The sequence below is a fragment of the Eublepharis macularius genome, chromosome 7 (genome assembly GCF_028583425.1).
Source record: "Eublepharis macularius isolate TG4126 chromosome 7, MPM_Emac_v1.0, whole genome shotgun sequence".
Taxonomy (NCBI): domain Eukaryota; kingdom Metazoa; phylum Chordata; class Lepidosauria; order Squamata; family Eublepharidae; genus Eublepharis; species Eublepharis macularius.
In genome coordinates, this window is record NC_072796.1 from 81,749,757 (window position 1) to 81,764,716 (window position 14,960).

Below are 14,960 nucleotides of genomic sequence, written 5' to 3' on the forward strand. Positions count from 1 at the left end.
AACAGTGAGGGAGGGGACAATGAGACAAGTCTTTGTGAGTCCTCCTCTTGTCCTATATAAGAGCTATAATCTTATATAGTTTGTTTTTCTATTTATATACACAAACCACTGTTCTTAAGAGGAGATTGCCTTAATGGCAAGGGAGATGGCACAATTCTAAATCCTGATCCCATGCTTAACCAATAATATTTAACTTAAAATGACATTAACAATAAACATGTTTCTTACACAAAACATCTATCAAATTATATGCTAAAGTTGCTGACTGGCCAGGATATTTCAGAGACAGTTGCAGTTTCCAAAGTAGCTGACTTTCTTTTTCCTACAGATTAAGAAGTAAATATATCAGTTTTTCATGAAGCATTTCATAAAGTACAATTTATTAGCAACTAGTTTTGGACCACTTATCTATATTCCATGTCTTACACATCATGCTTAACCAAATTTGCCTTCATACAACTACATCATACAACCATGCATGATATCACCTCCCACCCACCCCCAGTTGCCATGGAAGTATCTAATCACTCAAACATAGAGGGAAGGCCTATCACAGGCCAACCCTGTGTATTTAGGCATGTTTCAGTTCAATGAATTCAACAGGCTGGACTGAACTACAAGGGCAAGAGTGCTCACGGACATAGATGGTTCTTGTCTTACCCTTTCCCCAGCAACTCCTGCATACTTTCCAACAGCTAGTGCTGGGATCACAAGACCTTCATGGATAAAATGCCATGTGACACAGGGTGCTGCAGTGAAGAGATGGTATCAGTAGAAACCAGACATCCTCACTCTTCAACCAACCCAGTTTTTGCTAGCACCAAGACTCCACTGATGGAAGAGGGAAAGGTAGGCAATGTCCCCAATTTTTCTCCTTACTGCAGCCCCTCAGTGTTTCAGGGCATTTTGTCCAAAGGCTCCTGATCTCCACCATTAGCGTTCAGAAGGAAAGAGGAAGTCAGGAAAGATACATTTGCAACTTTTCAATTCACACATCATAGGATCTAATTCAGTAGGTTTTCATGATCCTATAATAGGATCAGGCTGAATGTCTACAATCCTTCAACGCAAACCAGTTTATGCCTCACGTACCATGGAATAGGGGGTGGGGGAAGCAGGAGGGAAAGACGAGAGAAAAAAAGAAAGTAGAGGAGAGGACAGGCAAGTGTACTAAACAAAGCAAGATTTTATAACAACCTTAGTTCTATAATTGTAGGAGTTAGTTGGAGCCAAAGCAAGCAAAGACCACATTGTAGGAGATGTAGTACTCGGCTACTATGTTCTTGAGCCACAGATGCAACTATTATTATTGTATGGTTCCATTCAGAAGCAATGCACTGAAAATGCAGTGAAAAACTTCTAATATTGCAGCAAGGAAGGTACTCACTGGGATGAAAATCCCCCCCCCCCGACAGAAGAACAACAATGCAGCGCTTTTGAAGTTTTATTCACAAGGTATAGAGTTAGTCATGGGGTACAGAAAAAGAGTATGCATAGTTGCACCAATGCTTGGGGAAAGTGAAACCCCATTCAGGGGTTGCAGATTGTAAATGATCTTCAGATAGCAATAGACACAATATTTACATATTTACTTAACATCAGCTTTAAACACCTAAGGTATATCTCAAGGACACAAAAAAGTATCTACTAGGGGTGTGCATAATAGAAAAAATGAGATGAAATTACATACAGCACTTACTGGTTCGTCTTGTTAAAACAGCTTCTGGAACACTGAACCAAATTCCGGAAACTAAATTGAAACAAGCCTCTTCCACCAAAAAGTTTGTGTGTTTCGTTTCAGTTCATACATTCCAGCAGCAGGAAGGCATTAGGCTTGCTTGCTGTCCTGAACTGCATCAATCAGATCCCAAGGGAAGTGAGACCTTATGTTATTAATTAACTCGGTTGGTTGGGAGAATAAAACCAATGCACATGGCATGCACTCATGCCTTGTGCATTGGTTTTAGTCTCCCTTCCAACCAACATGTCCCCACTCCCCTCCCTGTAGCTACCAGGGAAACAAGTCTTCCTCTCTACCAATCCAGTCCTTGGAAGGGGAGACCCCGCCTCTCCCCTCTGCACCCCTCCCATCCTATCAGATTGGAAACATTTGGAATGAATACCAGCAATTTGAAAGACACTTCCCTGGGAGTAAGCACTACTGAATAACATGGGACTTATATCTGAGTAGATCTGCTGGGTGCATCATAGTTTGTTTGGCATCCCTGCCCAGGTACTGATCTGTCTCTCCATCCTCAATCATAGCACTTGAAATGGCTGTGAGGAAAAGTACAGGGGGGGGGGGGAGTGTCCATGTGTGTATGTGTGGTCTATTCAATCACTCAAACTTGATAAAAGCCCTGGAAGACTTCAATCATACACTGTGATTCTAAAGAGACTTCCCTGGGAGTAAGCACTATTAAATAACATGGGACTTACATCTGAGTAGGCCTGTTTAGGATTGCTTCTGTAGTTTTTCAGGGCTCTCTCTTTTTCTGAGAGCCAAGCTGCAAGTGATTTTTTTCACGTGTAGAACACTTGATCATTTTTGCAAGTTTCCCTGGGAACTGAAGTCCCAGTGTCCTTACCCTCTCTGTTAGAATCACTGCCTGAAGAGCCAAAGAAAGCTGGCTGCAGCAGCAGCTTTTGCGAATCGTTCCTCCAGTCACAAACCTGCTCTCAATGATCATTTGGGGGCGGGCAGCTGCTACTTTCTCCCTGGGAGTCCTGCTCCCAGGGAGCTGCTCTGGAGAAAGCTGCCACATCGGTGAAGCTCCAGCTGCAGCGACAGCAGAAAAATCTGCTGCTGCTCTAACATGCCCTCATTCCAGTTTTTCTCCAGGAGCAGGGGAAGGGCATGTTAGAGCAGCAGCAGATTCTTCTGCTGTCGCTGCGGCTGGGGCTTCACTGACACAGCGGCTTTCTCCAGAGCAGCTCCCCAGGAGCAGGATGCCCAGGAAGAAAGTAGCAGCTGCTCGCCCCCAAAGATCATTGAGAGCCCTCTTGTCCAGCAGGCTTGTGACTGGAGGAACGATCTGCAAAAGCTGCTGCTGCAGCAAGCTTTCTCTGGCTCTTCAGGCAGCGATTCTAACAGAGAGGGGAAGGACACTGGGACTTCAGCTCCCAGGAAAACTTGCGAAAAAGATCAAGTGTTCTACACATGAAAAAAGTCACTTGTAGCTTGGCTCTGAGTCAATTGGCAAACCTGTAACTCCTCCCTTTCAAAAACAATCCTGCCTGCTCCCACAGTAAAAGGAAAATTAAGATCTGGAGGGGTGGGTGGGTTAGTCAATCATTCTGCCTTCCTGCTTGTACTTGGGGGGTGGAGAAGACTGGCAGCAAGAACACCCGGTTTTGCAGTGAAATGCTGAGCATTCAGCCTTCATTGTGGGAGCAAAGCACAAGGAAACATGAAACCAACAGGCAACAGCAGAATGCAAAGGTAATAAATTGGACTATAGAAAAAGGAAAAAGTGAACATGAAGTGGGATTATTTTTGCACTTGTTGCAGCACTCTCCTATTTGGGAATGCCCCCTTGCTCCACCCACCAACACTCTTCTTCTATAGGTTTGTTGTTATTGTAGGTGTGTGTTATTGTGCTTGAGGAAAAACTCAGTAGATCAATCGTTTAGACAAGGGCCGTAAACATTCAATAGGAGGAGTACCCTCAATTCATAGTTGACTTACGGTGACCCCCTGGCAAGAGACTACTAGAGGTGGTTTGCCTGCCTCTGCAACCCTGGTCTTTGTTGGAGGTTTCCCATCCAATTACTAACCAAGGCTGACTCTGCTTAGCTTCTCACCTGGGCTATCCAGGTCAGGGCAAACATGCAATAGAATGAAATAAAATGCAGTGTTACAGTTCTGAAGTGGTAAGCCAAAGCTCTTTAGCGTGTTGATGTGTGTGAGGAATCATATTTCTTAATATTCCCTTGCATAGAAGTCTCCCTGCAAGTTGAAGATTAGCAGACTAAGGAGTGGGTTGAGTTAGTATCTTCCTTCCTGATGTGCTAATTCTTTACAAGCAGAAAAGGGGTTTTTGTGGTGCATGGGAGCATTGAGAAACAAACATAAACTAGTCTGAACAGCTACAGACCATTCTACCATCTCCTTCTATTGCTTGTTTAGTCCAAGGCAAAAGTAGATTAGCTAACCTTCAGTTAGCCAATATAAAGAGCTCTTCCACATGGGTTACTTGCTGTGGGAAAGAGCCCCCCCCCCTGTTTTTTCAAAGCATAATGGTACATTTGTACACTTCCTGGGTTCCTGTACCTTTTCTACAATCTCTCCCAATTCTGCTATGATGCAATGTTTAAAGAACAGTATTCCCAGCAAAGCCAGCATGACTACCATGTAGATAAGAAAATCTGGATTCTCCTGATCCTGCACATATGGCAGCCATTTTCTCTTCTCCAGTCCCCATGGCAACCATCCCTACTGTGTGCACAAGGGGGGGGTGCTTTTTGAGGATTTCTTAAAAGAATGGTAATGTATCAACCTACCAACATGGCATAAAAAAGCCCCCAGTGGAGGTGGTGGGGGTAGCTACTGCAAGTACTGGGGCAGGGAAACTCTGAATGTAGCGCATTGGTAACTACAGGAACACGCAGGTTCCACCGGAAAGTATTGCTTCTATGGAAAAAGTCAATGTCTGCAGACTAGAAACTGTCACAGATTCCACAGCCCTGTTACCCTTACAGGAAACAGAATGTTGACTTTCCTGGGAGTAACCCCCAATGAATAGACCTGAATACTCCACAAAGAATCCTAGCGCTGTGAAAAGCGTCAGCAGGGAACAACCACCAACTCATGATGACCCCCTAGGGTTTCTAAGACAAGAGGCGCTCATCCTCTGCATAGCAATCCTAGACTTCCTTGTCTTGGCCCCTCCAAGTACGAAAAAGGTCTGACCTGGCTGAGATATGACGAGATCGGGCTAGTCTGGGCCACTCAGGTCAGGACACACAGAATCCTACTCAGGTCTATTTCATCGGGCTTACTCTTAGGAACCAACAAGATCTTCAGTATCCCTTCAGATTTTGTCTCTCAACTGCTCAGACCTTGGAAAGCTCGTTGACCTTTAAAGTGCCACTGGATCGAATCCTGCTGTTCTGCTGCAGGCCGACATGGCCACCTATCCCAGGATCTGAGGAAAGGGCTGGCATTTGAGCTCGCTTACAGAGGCCTACAAGACGGCTGGGGCGGAAGGGAACGGAGAGCTCGTAACCACCCCAGGAGCCCCACAGCGAAGGACTTGCGAGGGGAGGAGCGCGCTGCTTCCGAAGGAACCCGAGCCCAGACTGGGCGTGATGCAGCCCGTTGTGTGGGGCGAGCGAGGGGCGCAGGGCGGCCGCGGCTCCCCGCTTCTTTCCACCACCACAGACGTCCCTCGTTGGGCTCTTCCGTCGCGAACTCTCCCCCTCCTCCACGTTAAAACTCACCGCCCCCTCTTCGCTTCAGCGCCTGGGTGAACCTGCCTTTCCCTCCCCGGCAGTGGCCCGGTCTTTCGGTCCGAGTTCGTTGTTCCCGTCTCCGGGCAACGGCGGCTGCTTCCAAGACGTGCGTGTGGCGCTCCTCCACCACCCCGGTTTCCCCTCTCCCGCCTCACGGTCGGACTCTTCCCAAGTAGCCCGAACATTGCAAACAAGCCTATTGCAAGCACCTGCTAATGTTTCTCCCGGCAAACGTGTGACGCCAGCCTTCAGGGGGCTTGTCCCGAAATATCTAGCCGAGTCACAATTGACCACCGGGAAGAAATTAGAATAGTTCTTACGCCCCTGCCATGCCACAGTGGACGGAAGCAATTAAGGGCGCCACGTGCTTCCCCGTTCGACTTCGCAGGCTCAGGCTGCTCTTTAGCTCGTTCTCTGCTTGTTTCCAGACAGGCGGGAATATTGTCGTTTTGCTGTGCCGCGTTTTCAAAGACACCGCAGGGTCGCCCGCGTCTAGCCCGGAATGCGCGTTGACAGAAACGGTGTCTTGAAGGTGAATTGGCACTGGGGGTGAGCACACGAACCTTGCGGTTTAAAAAGAGACCGCAACTTTTGAAAAGAAAAATTGAGGGCACGAGCGACCGTTTGTTTCAGTAGCATTAAAACTGAAGGGCCCAGAAAGTGCTTGGTGACAAAGGGGGCAGTACTTGCTGTGTCTTTATGAAGCTGAAACAGCAAAGAGTTATGTAGTACCTTACAAACTAAGATTTATTTTGGCATCAACTTCCATGGATTAGAGCCCACTTTATAAGGTCCATAGCGTGTATATCTTTCCTAACAATGGTGGTTCAAAATCTTATTAGACTTGTAAGTGAACTGTAGTTTATATGAAGAAAACTGTTATAACTAAACCTTGCCAAAAGATTGATGCAAATGTAAGCTACATAATAAAAGCAAACTTGGAAGATTTCATCCCTGGATAGAAATTCCACAATAGGGACAGAAGTTAGTGAACAACTACAGTGCAATCCTCCACATGCCACTTTGATGGTTATGCTCAATTCCAGTAGTTTAAATGCAGTAATTTTAAAGGAAAACATGCCAGTGTAAGTAGTTTACAGAGCAATCTTATACACACTGAAATCAATGTGCTTAAAAGGGTATAACTCTGCTTAGGACATCACTGTTATTCTTGTCTTCCACCACAGACTGTCTTTTCTTCATTGTCAAGTTCTCTGGTTTCCTTTTCTCATTTCTTGGCCATCTCAATACGGAAAATGGTTGCTGAATATGGTTTTGAATTTACAAGATACAAATGCCACAGAGCAGCTAAAGGAGAACTGTAACAGCAAATAAGAAATTTAACAGCTTGATTTAAAGGCTATGTTTCAGTTTCTTGATAACTTAATTTTCATTTTTTGTAGATGACAGTACCAAGTACTCTTACAAATAGTCAACACAGGAAACAGAAGCAGCGTAGAGAGGTTAAATTAAGTCAGCAATAAGCTCTGTGCCCAACTATAATACTTTTATAAGTTGGACTGTCTGATTATTTTCATCTTGGTTTTGCTTAAAGTGTCACCTTGTACAAAATGGAGATTGAACAAAAGAACCTTAATGTACCTCTAGAGGCTGTGGATGTTTCCTAAACTGACAATTCACCTGCCGTGGTAGGGGTTCAGACTTGTACTCTGGGGGGGTCAGTGGCACGGGGCCAGTTCTGGATTTTGGGGAGCCTTGAGCAGAGAGTTCCGGGGGGCCCCTTCATGCCCACTCACTCATGTATCTCACTACCTGTATATCTGAGTCAGAAGGCTGTGAAATTGGCAGGGGTGTGTGTGTCTTATGCCACGTTTTTTGTCAGGGTCATAAACAAGAAGGAATAAAGTATTTGCCCAGTTTATCAGCTGTGGCAAGTGTGCTGCCTGCTTTGTTTGGTGCCATTTTTTGATCTTTGCCCACATGGTGCCAAAGTAAAGGCAGGAAACAATTATTTTGTGTCTTCATGCCAATGCTATATAATCAATAAGATTTGACTACATGAAAATGTCTTAAGTACCATAATGTTGTGGATGTCTTGGTAAAGTAAAATCCTTTTTGTATTCAACCTCCTATGAACAGTAACAAGACAAATGCATTGAAAATTGTTACTAAGTATTAATGCTGATTTGAAGGTACTTAATTAAAGATAGAGGCCACATTACTATATAGAGTTAGGCATACTTAATTTCCATTGAAACCAACAGAGCTTAATTATGCTTAATTCTCTGTGCTGACTGTGGACAGAAGAGGCTAAGATGATTAGGGATTTGGAGCACCTTTCATGTGAGGTAAAGCTGAAGAGTCTGAGACTTTTCAGTTTAGAAAAGAGACGACTAAGGAGGGACATGAGAGTTATATAAAACTATGTATGGAGTAGAGAAAGTAGCCAGAGGGAACTTTTTCTCCTTCTCCTAAAATAGTATTCAGAGGCAATAAACGCCTCTATATCAGTGCCAGGAGGTAACATCAGGGGAAGTTCTTGGCTTCTATGCCCTATTATTGGCCATCCATGGTAACTGGTTAGCCACTGTGTGACTTCTCATAGACTTCTCATAGAGTCTCAAGGACTCTTGATTCAAGAAGCTGTCATAGAGCAAATATATGTGGACATAATAACAGTTACCTGCATTGGATAAAGAGCTATTATTGCTCAGTGCACATAGTTGTACCATGGGAATTTGCCTGTTGGACTGCATATATATATAAAGAACTTCCCCACCAGTTGGATAAATGAAACAAAATGAAATATGGATATTTTGTAGAGATTTTAATGGAAATATTTATTGGTATATTTATTATGTAGAATAGATGTGTATAGTAGTAAGTATGGTATTAAGAATATATGAATATTATTGGAGCATGTTTTACACTTTTGCACTTTATAGAAATATAATTAGGGCTTTTTTTCAGAGGGAATGTGGGGGAACGGAGTTCCAGCACCTCTTGAAAATACTCAGCAATAGTGCTTGAAAATAATATGATTTCAAAGAAATCATATTGCATTATTAGTATTAATATTGCATTAATAGTATTCTTGTTCCTTTGTACTCTGGGAGGGTGTGATATTTTGGGCAGTTTAAATAATCCAGCAATAGCAGATCCAAACTACCCCTCTCAAGCAATTGTTTGGGCAGAATCAGATGGCTGTCCAACTGTTTGGTGCTGATGCCCGCAAAACATTTAGTAGGAACATGGGGCCATTTCTGTACCAGGACTGAGTAACAGCAGGGCACAGCTTACAGAGCCATCATCTAACCATTCTGTCTGCTCTGTGACACTGTTGTTTTTCCTCAGAGGGTCCACAAGTATTTATACACATTTACCCATTCACATTTGAAGTGGAATGGGGAGGGTTCTGTTTTTGAATAACAATGAACTATGTAGTTGAAGGGAGCTAAGTCCCCCCCCTTCTCTCTTTATATATATATATATATATATATATATATATATACACACACACACACTCTCTCTCTCTCTCTCTCTCTCTCTCTCTCTCTCCTCTGAATGTGTGAGTGAACTTGTATAAATACGTAAGAATCCTCTTATACTTTCCAGTTTGACCCCAAAGTTTCCCCAACCAGAGTCAATAGTATTTTTCTCTCTGCCCCAGTATTGTAGCCGCAAAGCAAATGTCAGCTAAGCTCATGCCATCCCATGGCAGCTTTTATGAGGAATTAAAGATGTTGAGAGATCCCTTCTTCTGACTTCCATGAAGTTTAAATATTCAGCTCTGAAAAGTACCAAATATAATTAATTTTTTAAAATTTTTCCAACGGGCAATATTATTTACAAATAGGACATTTGGGGTTGATTTTTGTATTAGTTGATGTCTGGATGCAACTCCCTAATAGAGAAATCTGGTGTGGATTCTCTCAGGGTTCTGTGGTTTCTTGGTATCCAGATTTTACAATGAATAAGACTTCTATGTTCTGATACTAGTGACTGGGGGAAAGCAACTACAGGGAGAAGATTTGGCTCCCATACCTATTTTTGGTCTTTTTTGGCCACTGAAGGAAACAGGATGCTGGATTCAATGAATCATGGCTACTGTTGATGCGATGCTGCAGTGACTGAACTCCCAAGCTCAGGTGATCCCTCGGTCTCAGCCTCCCGAAGACTGGGATTACAGGCGTGCGCCGCCACACCTGGCTCATGGCTACTGTTAAATTATTTCCTCAAAAAGGTTTTGTGCATTGTGATGGTCATTAAATTCGACAGGTGCAACTTTCATGTCACTGCATCTCAAAGCTGAGGGAACTATGCCTGGTGAATTTCTGTTATGCAGTTAGGATTTTAGTCCAATGGCACCTTAGAGACCAACAAGATTTTCAGAGTTTAAGCTTCCAAGACTCTTGAAAGCTTATACTCTTGTTGGTCTCTAAGGTGCCACTTGACTCAAATCCTGCTGTTCTTCTGCAGACCAACAAGGCTACCCACCTAAACTATTGCCATGTAGTTAAAGACTGTCAGGAAAAAAGGTGGCAATTCTGAATAATTTTCAGGCTTAACCGGCTATGTAAAGGTGTGAATGAAAAGGTTTGATATAATGTCCATTTCCTTTTGTGTAGTTCTCATTGCACTGAAGCCAGTAAGGCTGTGCTAATATAAGTAGATCATTGAAGCACAATTTAAAATGTCAAGGATATTCTCATATAGCTAATTTTTTTCATAAAGGCTCACAGATGGCAGACAGTATGATTATCTGCCTTGAGACATAAGCAGTAAAATTCAACTATCAGCTGAATAATTTTGGCAGATTCATAATGGCAAATTTGTAGTGTCTTAAAAGAAATGTAACAAATGAGTAAGTACAATAAAAATACCTTGTATAAGCTTTATGATTTCTGAAAAGAATGCTGTTGCCACTATACTGTAATGATAAGGAATCACTCCAATCAGAAAGTAGCTATGATGTTTCTGGTCAATAGTACAACTGTTCGTCCAATACACTATGATGCTTGTGACCACTTAGGCTTTGAACACGTGCAGATAAAACCATATCATGACTTTTATACACATTTTGAGTTTGCTACTACAGTACACGCTTTTTACTGGTATTTGTTCTGGGAATGCTGAATTGGTTACAGCTCCCTGTGGCATGCATAGGCACTGGCAAACTTGCATTTGCCATGTAACGTGCAGCAGTTTTCAGCAGCTTAAAACAGAACAATGAAGAGTCTCTGACTCCTTAAAGAGTAACACATTTTTTGTGGCATAAGGTTTTGTGAGTTTAAGCAACCGTGTTGACCATCTGCTTTTGAAGAAACTTCTACCTCTTTAAGGGAGGAATGTTGCTGTCCCAGTTTTGTACAGATGCCTAGTTGAGGCAGGTCTAGACAGGAAACCTATATAATATGTTGTCCATTCAATAGGGTTAGCCAATAACAGCTGTTCTGCCATGCTTCCCAGTGTTTCTGGTCAATTGCTCATGAATATTATTTATCTAGGAAAATAAATCGTCAGTATAGATGTACCTTATAAACTACCTTTAATTGCCAGGACAATTAATGTCTGTTGCTGCTAATACTAGTAAATATATCTTCAAATGCAGGATACATGCAATCAAGATTAAAGCAAATGATGTCTTGCATAAACATACATTGAATTATATTGCATTTTGTACTATACAGTTGTCTTCAGTTGCATGTAAATATTGCAAAGATCAAAACATAAGGAATACAGATTTTAAAATATCCTTACCATAGTATTTGAGTCCTGGCTGGAGAAAATTTGGAATAGACAAGCAGATGTAGGAAGTGTTCAGTCCATACTGCACACTTCTCTGCTTGGATATGTTACACTGAGCAGCTTTTTTTTTTTTTGTAAGCGGATGTTGTGGTCCACTTACATATATCTGCTTATATTACCAAGGGCCAAACCAGATACAATGCTGGAAGTTCTGTGAATGGTATTCTCTTACAAACACCTTGTTTACATTTGTGTTAAAGGTAAATGTGGAAGTAGAAAACCTTTATGGTGAGATGATGTGTGTCTTTGCCCTGTGAGCCATTTCACATAGTACATGGTTTCATACACAGGTGCATGAAAAACTATACACTCTCATGTTTAAAGTTTGTACTTCTATTTTGGTACAATTGTATATACTTGAAAGTCACTGTACACTTCTACTTTCAAACACTTGAAACCACAGCAAAATGCACATGTGCATTGTTATGTAATAATGGATGTTTTGAATAAAATGTGTTAAGAGGCTTTTTAAAGACAGGAAGGAGTGCACTTTGAAGACTGTTCCCACATTGGGGGGGGGGGGAGTCAGTCACAATAGTGTTGATCAGTAGTTGTAGTCAACACAGGTTTTTGGTTATAATTATTATAATTAAAGTTCTTCATTCTAGCTGAGAAACACTTCTGTGAAAAAGAATAACTAGATCAGCATGACAAACTTACTGAAATGACCTGGCATGCTTGCAATACCTCTGATTCGTGTCCCTCTCTGTCTGTCTTAATGGCTGATCACCTTTGATGCCACAGTGGTTTTCCTCATTCAGATTTGTCACGGCCTCTCTGACTTCTTTTGGTTTATCTGCTTTGCTTCCATAAAGAACTTTGCCAGCCTTGGCCTAGGGCATCTTGGTCCTTCAGAGAGATTTTGAGATCTTAGAATCTGAATACTCAAGTCTGTGAGCATCCAATGTGAAATTGAACCCCCTCATCTATGTCAGTGCTCCTTGAGTTTTTGAATTACACCTTGTTGGTGCTGATTGGTTCAGTGGTCTTGGAGCTTTTAGATGAAAACAGATAGGCAACATTTTGTACTTATATGTGTGATAAGTTCAGGTCATGCACCAGTATTCTGGGTATATCATCCTGAAAATCCATAATGATTGTGAGCAATAGGCAAAAAAAATGGTTATAAATATGACCAGCAAAATTGTATCAGGACATCATTGGTAATGTTACAGAGTAAATGATCACACATTTCCTAATTGTTTCAGCTTAAACCATTACTATTTTTCTTAATCACAGATTATCTATACGTATTCCAAACCTACATGTACAATATTTCATTTCCTAATACCTTATTTCCCATATTAATTCAAACTGCTAAGGAAAAAAGAGCAAGTTTTTAAAAGGCTATTCTGAAAAGTAGACTGCTACATTTATACATATTTTATTTATTTATTTCATTTATAGTCCGCCTTTCTCACTGAGACTCAAGGCGGATTACAGTGTGAGATTAGTACAGTCAATTTCAAGGACATTTCCGTAAACAATGCCATAGGGTAAATAAACACAATTTTACAAAGACATAACATTAGTAAGAATCCAATACAGTGTTGAAATGTTGAAACAGAACATAAGCAAATCTAGAGCTGACATTAGATCACATGAAGCACAAGTAGCTTATAGGAGCATATATTTAGGACAACAGGTGGTATGTAAGGCAACATAATGGTGAAGTCTATGGTCCTTAACTCATTAGTGAAGCATCTGAGAGCCCCTTTCTACAATGCAAAAGCCTTTTTGAATAATTTGGTTTTGCATAGTTTGCGGAAAGCTAGGAGAGTGGGGGCTCTCCTGACCTCCTCAGGTAGGCTATTCCACAGTGTAGGGGTCACCACAGAGAAAGCCCGTGTATGGGCTGCTTTTAATTTCACCCATGTGCAGGGTGGCACCTGCAGGAGACGCTATTCAGATGAGCAAAGCTGCCATGGAGAAACATAGAGAGGGAGGCGGTCCCTTAGGTATGCTGGGCCAAGGCTGTGAAGAGCTTTGTATGTGATAACCAATACCTTGAACTGAGCAAGGTAGCTGATAGGTAGCCAATGGAGTGACTGCAGAATGGGGGTGATGTTCATGTTCCTGCTCGCTCCTGATAGCAGTCGTGCTGCAGCATTTTGCACCATTTGGAGTCTTTCATCAATGGAGTGTGCATCTTGACAACCCAGACCTAATTTTGTGATGTTCACATAAACTACTAGAACATAATATAGAGAATAAGAAAATTCTCTATATTCTTATGTTTATTGTTTATTATGTTATGGTGTGTAAATAAAGAAAAAAATTAAATTCATAAACTACTAGAGCAATTATTCTTATTGTAAAGATTCAGCCGTGAAAGATGGATATGTCAAATTAAGAAACGTGTACTTCACACCTTTTTCCTCCTCCTCCTCCTCCTCCTCCCTATTCTAGTGATTCAGTTTATTGCCTCAATATGGAACAATCTCTTTATGCCTGTACCTCGTGTTTTCAAAGGCCAAGTGCTGCTGCCCCTTTGCAAAATGAGGCTAGGAGAAGAGCATACTTCCCCTTTGCATCATTTTTCTCTTCTAGGTTCTTTGCCAGGTTCTAGACCCATATCTGTGTATGTACGTATGTTTATATACACATAACACTCTGTTCAATGTTTGTTGCATTATTTTCCCACTGTGCTGCTGGAGGGATTTTTGAGGTCTTAAAAATGGAAAATTGGTATAGCATGATAACAATTTTTGATTTAAAAAATTAAAAATGAAAATTAATTTGTTTTAAAATAGTAAGTCCTCAATAAGATCTGCAGTGTCACAGCAGGGATTGGGTCTGATGGCAGGAATGGCTCTGGCCATGCCCAGGTTAAATATTTGCAACCAAGGGGAACAGAAGCTCTGTCCAGGTCATTTTCAGCTTGCACAACAATGTTCACCCCCGCCCACCCTGCCATTTTAGTAGAATTCTGCATAGTAAATCCGTTTCTTTTCCTTATGCAACAAACAGTACATGAAGAGATGAAAAGAATAGGAATTAGTTCAGGAGAAGACAAGCTAGTTTGTTAGGCAGCCTTGTTTTTCCAGATGGGAGCCAAATTGTCCTGGCCCTTCTTACACAAACAAAAATTTCTGCCAAGCGGTACACTGTTGGAAATGGGGCCCATATCAGAATACATGTGTGAGTTGGGGAGAGAAGGAAGAGAGAAAGAAATGAACAGTGATTGTTTTGAATTAACCTTCACCCATGTGATAGGCAACACAGCATGCCTTGGACATTAAGGAGAGCTGCATGTGTCTCTTGACTCTTTCTCTCTCTCTCCATTGAGAAATTCTCTCTCTTGATTCGGTTTCGTTTTCTCAGCCATGCCGGACGCTCCTCTCGGCTGGTCCGGGAGGAAACGACCGGGCACCCTGACCGGGCGGCTGATCCGCAAGGATTAGCCCCCAGGACTCCCAGGGAGGGAGCCAGGGTCCGGGACGCGGCGGGAAGAACTCCCCGAAATCAATGCGGGGGGGGGAATTGCCCATTTGTCCCTATGGAGGCCGGCAGACGTGCGCGGCGCCTCGAGTGCCGCCGGGCAACGAGAAACGGCAAGTAAAAGAAACAGGCGGAAGCCTGTAAACAAGCGAATCCCTTCTGTTCTACAAGCGTTTGTGAAGGAGAGGTTGATCTGAAGAAGACTCGCTCTTCCCCTTCGTTGAGTTCCAGAATTTTGTTGGCGCCCCCCCCCCCCAAATGGCAGCAAAGAAGCAAAGTCCCGCTCTCGGTAAGTC

The 14,960-nt window shown here is 42.4% G+C and overlaps 1 protein-coding gene across 1 annotated transcript in view; it reads right to left on the reverse strand.

Annotated features, from left to right (window-relative positions):
* CCDC178 (coiled-coil domain containing 178) overlaps positions 1–5,516 on the reverse strand; it is a 252,965-nt gene extending 247,449 nt beyond the window's left edge. Inside the window, exon 1 of the mRNA XM_054985554.1 lies at positions 5,443–5,516. The gene's annotated coding sequence lies outside the window, so the exon portion shown is untranslated. The remainder of the gene's footprint in view (positions 1–5,442) is intronic.
* Between the last annotated feature and the right edge of the window lie 9,444 nt (positions 5,517–14,960).